Source organism: Prionailurus viverrinus, chromosome B4 (genome assembly GCF_022837055.1).
Source record: "Prionailurus viverrinus isolate Anna chromosome B4, UM_Priviv_1.0, whole genome shotgun sequence".
NCBI classification, from domain to species: Eukaryota; Metazoa; Chordata; class Mammalia; order Carnivora; family Felidae; genus Prionailurus; species Prionailurus viverrinus.
The window spans coordinates 45803833-45812566 of NC_062567.1; positions in this window are offsets into that span (position 1 = coordinate 45803833).

Here is an 8734-nt window from a genome sequence, read left to right on the forward strand (position 1 = left end):
AATTTTTAGTTACATTTTATATTATTTTATTATTAAATTGTAGAAAAGGTACCAGTTGTGCATGTGCAATGGGAAGAATTTCTCAATATATTTGAAATCCACCATACACGGGGCACTTGGGTGGCTTAGTCGGTTGGGTCTCTGACTCTTGATTTCAGCTCAGATCATGATCCCAGGTTCATGGGATGGAGCCCTGCATCAGAGCATGGAGCCTGCTTGGGATGCTCTCTCTCTCTCTCTCTCTCTCTCTTTCTCTCTCTCTCTCTCTGCCCGTCTCCCCACTTGCTCTCTCTCTCCCTCTAAAATAAATTTTAAAAAATTAAAAAGAAATCCACCATACACACAGAAAAAGGGACCCAGCTTCTGTTTTCCTCTCCTTTACTCTTTTGTTCTCTTTTTCTAGAGAGGATACAATTAATTTAATTAGGCAGTTTGGTACTAAATTATCAAATTCCAAACCCTGTTTGGAGTTAAAATACTTTTGAAAATCCACTCCTCACTCAATTATAGAAAATCTGTTGATTTCTTCTCATAGCCATTAATTTACTAGTATGGATTTCACTTGTTTAACTCCTAGAGGGAAAAATTATTTCCCTTATTCCCAAATTTTCCATGGGACATCTTGGTGGCACTTGCAGACAGAGGAGGCTTGTTGTGGTCACTCCGTGACATAAAGGCTGGATACTTACTTTAGAATTGTTCCTTTTCTGTGGCATGTTTCACTAAGCAGACCTATATTATGGGGTATAATCATTAAATGTCTAGAGAATCATTTAATGTCTATAGATTCATTAAATGTCTAATTAATCTATAGACAGTATAGAGTTCTATATCCTACAAATAAGCTCAGAATTTAGAGTGCCCATCCTTCTCCTCTGTGCTAACGATCAGGGATGCTGGTGCCGCTGGCCTCAGTCCAGAGTCTACCTTGCTGCCTCCTGCTGTCACATAACTATGATTCTGAATCTTCAGCTTTCAAGAAACACTTTTGAGAATTTGGCTTTCATCATTCTCCTTTACCTAGAAGCAGTCCATAAGGAATGACTTTCCATCTTAGGAGACTAGAGTATTCCTTTTCCACAAAGTTTTCACTGCTATGATGAGGGAGGTTTTCCACTGTCCCTTCCGCTGTTACAGTGAAGGGAGGCTTTCGCCCATGTGAAATTCTCCAGCCGCCTTGGGGAGATAAGAGTCTGAGATTTGGGTGCCCCCTGAGAGATATTGTCCATTACTGATCTAAACCCTCACTTTATAGTGAAGTGACCTTCACTTTAGAGCTACTTATTAAGTAATGGACGTATCCTCAAGTCCATCCTATAGGGATTAAAACCATCACTTGATGCCTTCCAAGCTTTTGCTTTTAATATGACAACATACTTACATTATTTTTGGCTCAGGGAATAGTTTATTTGTGAGTTAATTGCAAGGATTTGTTAACAACAAGAGTGGAATATGGAACTATTTAAATTTGAATTTTCATCCCTGCATTAGATAAACACCGTAAAGTTTTTAAGAGTGGTTTGTTTCCACATGTTGATATAAAACAGCAGGCTTAAAATCTGAAATACAAGATAACAATCAGCTTAAAATAATTGCCTGCTTCTTTTAACCATGGATACTCTCTTGCTCCACAAGCAAGAAAAAGCTTAGGATAGATGAACTGATACACAGTAAATTAGAATCTTTAAATTAATATATGCAACCTAACCAGGAGGCATATATGCATTACTCTCATTTTAAAGATAAAGGGGAAAAAAATAAGTGATTTGCCTCTTGTGGCCAGCAAGTGAGAGCAACCAGCCAGGAGAGGAGTTCCTATAAAGTTGTCACTGAGACACATTGCTCTTATTAGAATGCAATAGGCTTCCAGGTGGTTAACATCCTCAGACTGTAACAACTAGATCATCACCTTCATATTGCCCACATGCACAAAAACAATAATCTCTAACATTCAGATAGCACTTTTATGATGTTTTCATTTCTCCCACTCTACCATTAGCTTCCTTTTAGAGATAAGCAAAGGGACGCACAAAGAGTACCTTGTCCAAATTTACGAAGTTAGTAATTATTAGATAATACTTAGTTATATATATATATATATGTATATATGTATATATATATATATATTTAAAATGGAATATGAATTTCTTTTTATAAAATATGTTTGGTCACTTAACCTTTTGCTTCTGGGTTATCTATATCATTTATTTATTTCACAAACATTGAGGCTCTAATATCCCCAAGGTACTGTGCTGGATTCCCAAGGGAATAATACAGACACAGTTCATTTCCTATAGAATTTACAATATGTTGGGGAAAGGCAGCTGTTAAATAAGTTTTGATTCTTATGAAACACTTTCAAGGAGTTTTATTCACACTTGCACCCACATTATTCACAGATACAGTATGTATCTTTCCACTTGCTTGTTGTGTTCTACAACATACTGGTAGACTCAGATACACTGGGCATTAATTGGGTGTTAACTTCTCTGAAAAAAAGAAGACTCATCAATTGCACGTAAAGAGGGCCGGTGGTGGTCAAGGGGCAGGGTTTGAAATCAATATTCCAGAGGTTCAGTGAAATGGGTAGGTTCTGAGGCTGAATTCCTATGCAAGGCCTAGAGGAGTGAACTTGAGCAAGAATATCAAAGATTCTTGGGAACTACCCAAGGCTGGAAAGGGAGGAGGAGTACACTGGGACCAAATTCAGCAAATGCAGGGGCAGGTCTCTATGTTATATTCAGTAGAGGAGGGTGAGAGGCGGCCAAGGCAGCGTCAGAAGCAAAGGCCGTAGGACAGCTGTGGCCCAGAAGGTGAGCTGGCTTGCAGATGCTGCCATTAATGGGGCTCCAGACTTCCCTAGAGAACCTTCTCTGGGGCTATTTTTCTAGTCCAAGAGAGAAGAGTATTTCCCCTTAGTGGCCATCTCTTGATGCAACTAGCAGTCAAATGAGATACTCTTGTAATTCCAACGAATTTAGAAGGGGGAGAAGCAATCTTGTTTGTTCTTCCTAGAAGAAAAATCCTCTCCTCAGTAAATATTCACTTTTGTTGAATAAATATTTTATTAATATGATTGGAGAAGATCCAAGACTCTCAAAAGACAAGCTGGGTAACAATGGCGTGTTGATAAGCTGCTTTTTAAGGAGAGTGGGGGATATGGGTAAAATGGGTGAAAGTGGTCAAAAGATACAAACTTCCGGTTATAAAATAAGTCCTGGGGATGTAATGCATAGCATGGTGACTATGGTTAATAATACATGCATTGTATACTTGAAATTGCTAGCAGAATAGATCCTAAAAGTTCTTATCACAAGAAATGTGATGGTGATGAATGTTAACTCAACTTATCATGGTGATCATTTTGCACTATATACAAATATTGAATCATTATGTTGTATTCCTGAAACTAATATAATGTTATATGTCAATTAATTTCAATCTAAAAAAAAAAAAAAGGAGGGTGGGTCCATTTACCCTGAATAGTTCTTTAAGTGAGATCATTTAAGTTTTGGGTAAAATCTGAATATGTTGGGACAGTAGAAAATAATTTAGAAATGTATGGGGGAAACATCAAAAAGTGAAGACACTTATTGGCTGATAGCTAACATATCACTCTTGTAGGAAAAAAATGTAATGGTGATCATTGTTTGCTATGAGGTATATAAGTAAATTCGCTCTTTTATTCCCCCAATTAAAAATTTCATTGCTCTTTAATGCTACTCTAATGTGCATTTGACTTTGGAGTGCATGACCAAGTACCGAGTGTTCATTAGAGCTGGTACAGAAAAAACTATGGGCTATACCTATGGAAAGCCGTATATGGGTGACAATATTAATAATAACAGATGCCACTTAGATGCTACTATGCCTAATGCTTTCTTTATGTTACCTTGTTCAATTTAATCTTTACCCCGACTCTTCGATTTAGTGTACAGCTATGATTTTAATTGCCTTGGCCTTTAATTAACACACATCACTACTTCTTCTCATCTTCCATTAGCGAAACTTAGTTACGTGGTAACACCAGATGTAAAGGAGCTGGGAAATGCAATCCCTCCTGAACAACCTCTTTCCAGTAATAACCTTGCTCTTTGCAAATGAGAGCACACGTTTCATAGCCAGACCACCATACCAGCCATATCAACTAGATAGGTAGTATCCCCTCATGTAGCGGAGAAAGGTGAGTCATTTCCTCAATGCCACACAAACAGAAGTGGAAGATCTTGCTCCATGCCAGATATTTTTGTAGACGTTTAATGCGTTTGTTTTTCATTTAAATTTAAGGCAAAGATTCTTTAAGTGAAATGAGTTCGATGAAGCAAAATTAAGATGGCTGCCCAACTACTAGAATTAAGACAACAGAAAACCGTTAAAAGGAAGAAACTTTTTAGGTAAAGGCCAGGAATGACCACCTTCTTACATGAAGAAGAAACAGTAGGTGAATATGATACAATTTGTACTTAAAAAAAAATTCTCTTCCAACCATGCATGAGTTCTCATCCATCCATCCTCTGTCTCTGGAAGGAGGATACTTGGTGCAGTGGTTTCCTCTGGGGAAAGGAACTGAGGCTTGGAGAGATATTTACCTTTCATTATGTACTCATTTATGCCTTTTTAATATTTTATTATGTTCAAGTAATTCTTGTAAAAATTCTAAATTTAAGTAAAACCACAAAAAGTATCAGGAGATAACATAACCTTTTGAGAATTGCTGTTCTTTTGACAGATTGGAGAAAACTCCTTAGTGCTGACCTTCCTCCCACACTCTTGGCAACCATCAGTAGCCTGCAAGTCTATCATTCCTGACTCCTTTGGACTTGAAACTGTAGTGACTCCTGGCAACCTTAGGGAACATTGCCCCTGGTCCCGTTGCTAATAAACAACTCTTTGACATGGTTCTGCTTCCCCATTTCCTGGAAATTGAGCCATCCAGGTTGACTAAGCACCAACCAAACACCCCTCAAATTTACCACTTGTGCCTGGATCTACTCTCCCGAGCCTGAAAGTCTAGCCAAACTTTCTGGATGACTGGTCCTGGTGCAGCACACATGGAGAAAATCTGCAGAAGTCAGCCAAGATGTATGGTTGGTAAAGGAGTGAGTTGAGAACAAAGAGTAGTGAAATTTCAAATGTGTATGTCTACAATGAAGGATTTTAAAGAAACAAAGAATTTTTTTTCTAATTCATGTTTATTGGAACAAATTATTAGTAATTTTTATGCCAGCTATCTAGTTAGATCAAGCTCTACTGTGACCAGAACTGATTTTCACAAACATGAAAGCAGGTGCAAACAACTTAAAAATAGCCTTGAATGGCAATGATAACTGTTCTATGTGATCAAGAAAGCATATCTTTGTGCCAGAAAGCCCCTTTTCTACTTGGCAAGGTCCTAAATACCACTGCTCATGAAAAGAGTTGATGCATTAGTTGGAATTTCTAGGATTCCAATGTTTAAAATTGTTTACTAATGTTTAGAAAATGCTAAAAATTATCTTTCAGTTCAAGATGGCTTCACAGACAATAATTGTTGTTCTGGTGATACATTAAATGTTCAAGGGCGCGTGGGTGGCTCAGTTGGTTAAGAGTCCAACTTTTCATTTCAGCTTAGGTCATGGTCTCACGAGTCGTGAGTCTGAGCCTGTGTCAGGCTTTGTGCTGACAGAGAGGAGGCTGCTTGAGATTCTCTCCCTCTTTCTGTCTCTGCCCCTCTCTGTCTCTTTCAAAAAATAAGTAAATAAACATTTTTTTTTAATGCTGGTTAAATACTTTAGGCTTACTTTTGAGTCTCTTTTCCTTTTTTTTTTTCAGGGAGAGAACCCAGCTAAGCAAATGTAGACATTAATCCTTAATCCTAACAGCTAAATTTCCCTTTAAGGCAACAAATGTTGTCTCTACTAGAAGTTCAAATAATTTAAACTACAAAGTCAAAACAAAATTTATAATTGAAAGTGTTTTAGAGCATAGGCTGTATTAGGATAAGTGATACCACATTCTTCAGAGAGAACATGATGCCCTGCTTAGAATACAGATGGAGAACATATTCATTGGACTTTCCAGACATTTTCAAATTTTTCATGCTGTTTGGAGCATGGTACACATTACATACATTCTTTAACGTGTTTGTATATTCACACATGCCAGACAAACATTTCTAAGATTATTGATTTTTAAATGTATGTGGACAGTAAAAAAAAAGTCAGTATACAATATGTTTATTCTTGTTAGGTCTAAAAATGGATATCTCAGCTCAAATGTCAACTTTTTAGAGAAAGAGAAAACAATTATGTTCTAGCATTTTGATATGGGAATGAAAAGGAATACAAGCTGCTTTCCTAACTTTTTTGGTTGGTTGGTTAATTGGTTTTTTGTTTTTGTTTTCATTTTTGGCTTTTTTATTGGAATTTTCTTCCTTGCCCCACAACACTTTAAAACTGAATTGTGCTCCCTGGTGCTTTCCATGTATTAGACTTTGTTACTGATCAAACAACCTGAAAGCAATTTACTTCTATTTCAAAGGTCATTTCATGATATTTTGGTTCACCAAGGCTTTTAATCTTATTATAAATTACAGTACATCCCAACATTAGCTAATGGATTTATGTCTGTCAAGAAACAGCAAAAACAAATTTCATCTCTGGTAGAGAAAGACCCACCATGGTAACACTTTGCTTTTTCCTCTTCGAAATGCCGTCATATACCACCATCTATTTTTCCCCTCATCTCTGTCTTTATCCCTTCTTGAACTCCTTTGCAAGTTCCTTCTTTACCTTACATCTGAATACTGGCACTTCTTGGAGCTGTTATGTGGGCCCCGCATTCTTTTCTCCCCCGCCCCTTTCTCTCTCTCTTCCTAAATTTTCTCAGGCAGTCCTATAGTTTAAACACTATCTCCATGCAAATGATACCTACATTTATGTAATATTATAATAACTGTAAAGTTTCTCCCCTCTGGGTAGGGGTCTAAAGCCTGAGAGCAACACAATACTACTCAAGGACCTCCACACCCTAGAGAAGAGGCTGATGCCACATGGGGGGAGTGGGGTCATGCTGAGGGGTAGGAAATGAGCACAAGTAGCATTAACCTGTTGCCTGCCCTCAAAATCTAAAAGGAAGACAGCAGATCCACTAGGAGGTTGCAGCTGCCAATAGCATGGGTTTCCTTGGTGGAAATTGTCAGGGTGCTGTGCGTGCGCCCCCAGGTACTCCACCCAGTGGTGAAGGAGGAGAAAACACCTCCTCACCTTTGTTTTCCAGTAAGTTTAGTTAGTAACCATCATCTCATATAGAAAGAAAGGAAAGAAAAAGAAAGAAGGAAAGAAAGAAAGGAAAGAAGGAAGAAAAAAAGGAGAAAGAAAGGAAAAGATAAAGACAGAAAAAGAAAAAGAGGAAGGGAAGAAGGGAGGAAGGAAAAGAAAGAAAGAAAGAAAGAAAGAAAGAAAGAAAGGGAAAGGGAAGGAGGGAGGAAGGAAGGAAAAGGAAAAAAGAAAGGAAGACAGGAATAAGAAAGAAAGAAAGAAAGAAAGAAAGAGGGAAGGAAGGAAGGGAAGAAGGAAAGAAAGAAAAGCAAGAAAGCAAGAAAGAAAGAAATAAAGAAAAAGAAAAGACAGGAGAAATAAAAAGAGAAAGAGGAGGGGAAGAAGGGAGGAAGGAAAAGAAGAAATAAAGAAAAAGAAAGGGAGAGAGGGAAGGAAGGAGGAAGGAGGGAAAGAAAGAAAGGGAAAGAAGAAAGGAAGAAGAAAGAAAGAAAGAAAGAAAGAAAGAAAGAAAGAAAAAGAAAGAGAGAGGGAGGGAGGGAAGGAAAGAAAGAAAGAAAGAAAGAAAGAGAAAAAGAAAAGAAAGAGGGAGAGGGAGGGAGTGAAGGAAGGGAGGGAGTGAAAAAGGAAAGAAGGAAGGAAGGAAAGAAGGAAGGAAGGAAGGATGGAAGGAAGGAAGGAAGAAAGGAAGGGAGGGAGAAAGGAAAGAAAGAAAGAAAAGATTTTTTTCCTTGTGATAAGAACTCTTAGGATCTACTCTCTTAACAACTTTCAAATATACCGTACCGCGGTGTTGGCTACAGTCATCATGTGGTATATTAAATCCCTGGTACCTATTTATCTTACAACTGGAAGTTTGTACCTTTTTGGCCACCTTCATCTGTTCCGGTCTTAAATCATATGAGTCAGGATCTGTGGGAACCATTTAGAGTTTAGCAAAAAAGTTTTAAAACACACGAGGACTAGTATCAGACTCCCTCAAAGGACACATACAGAGCTTGAAAGACAGAGAAAAGAAGATTGTGGTAGGCTGAGTTGCAGGCTCACAGACTCAGGGTAAAGATGGATATTTTCCAGGCATCAAATGTGGATCCGTCTTGAAACAGGTCCTTCTCCGGAAGACTTTCTGTGGGGGTGGCCCTATTCTCTGCAGGAATTGGCCAGGAGTATACCAGCTATTCACTTTCACCCTAACCTAGAGGGCACTGATGCCACATTTTAATCATAGCAGTTATTGTCTCCTGTCTCCAGAGTCCTGCTGAGAGCTAGAACATTCATAATCCACTGGAAGAGTTAAGGGCACACCCCACTGTGGGGCTGAGCGTGTAAATATAGGACAGCTGGGGGACAGCAGAGATTTTTAAATTGGATAAGTTTCTGGGACTTTAATAGTTTGGAAATTACACCAGATTTTCATGTTTCCTGATACTGATCTGAAGAAAAAAAACCCATGAGATTTCCTCATTCAAGGGCAGAGA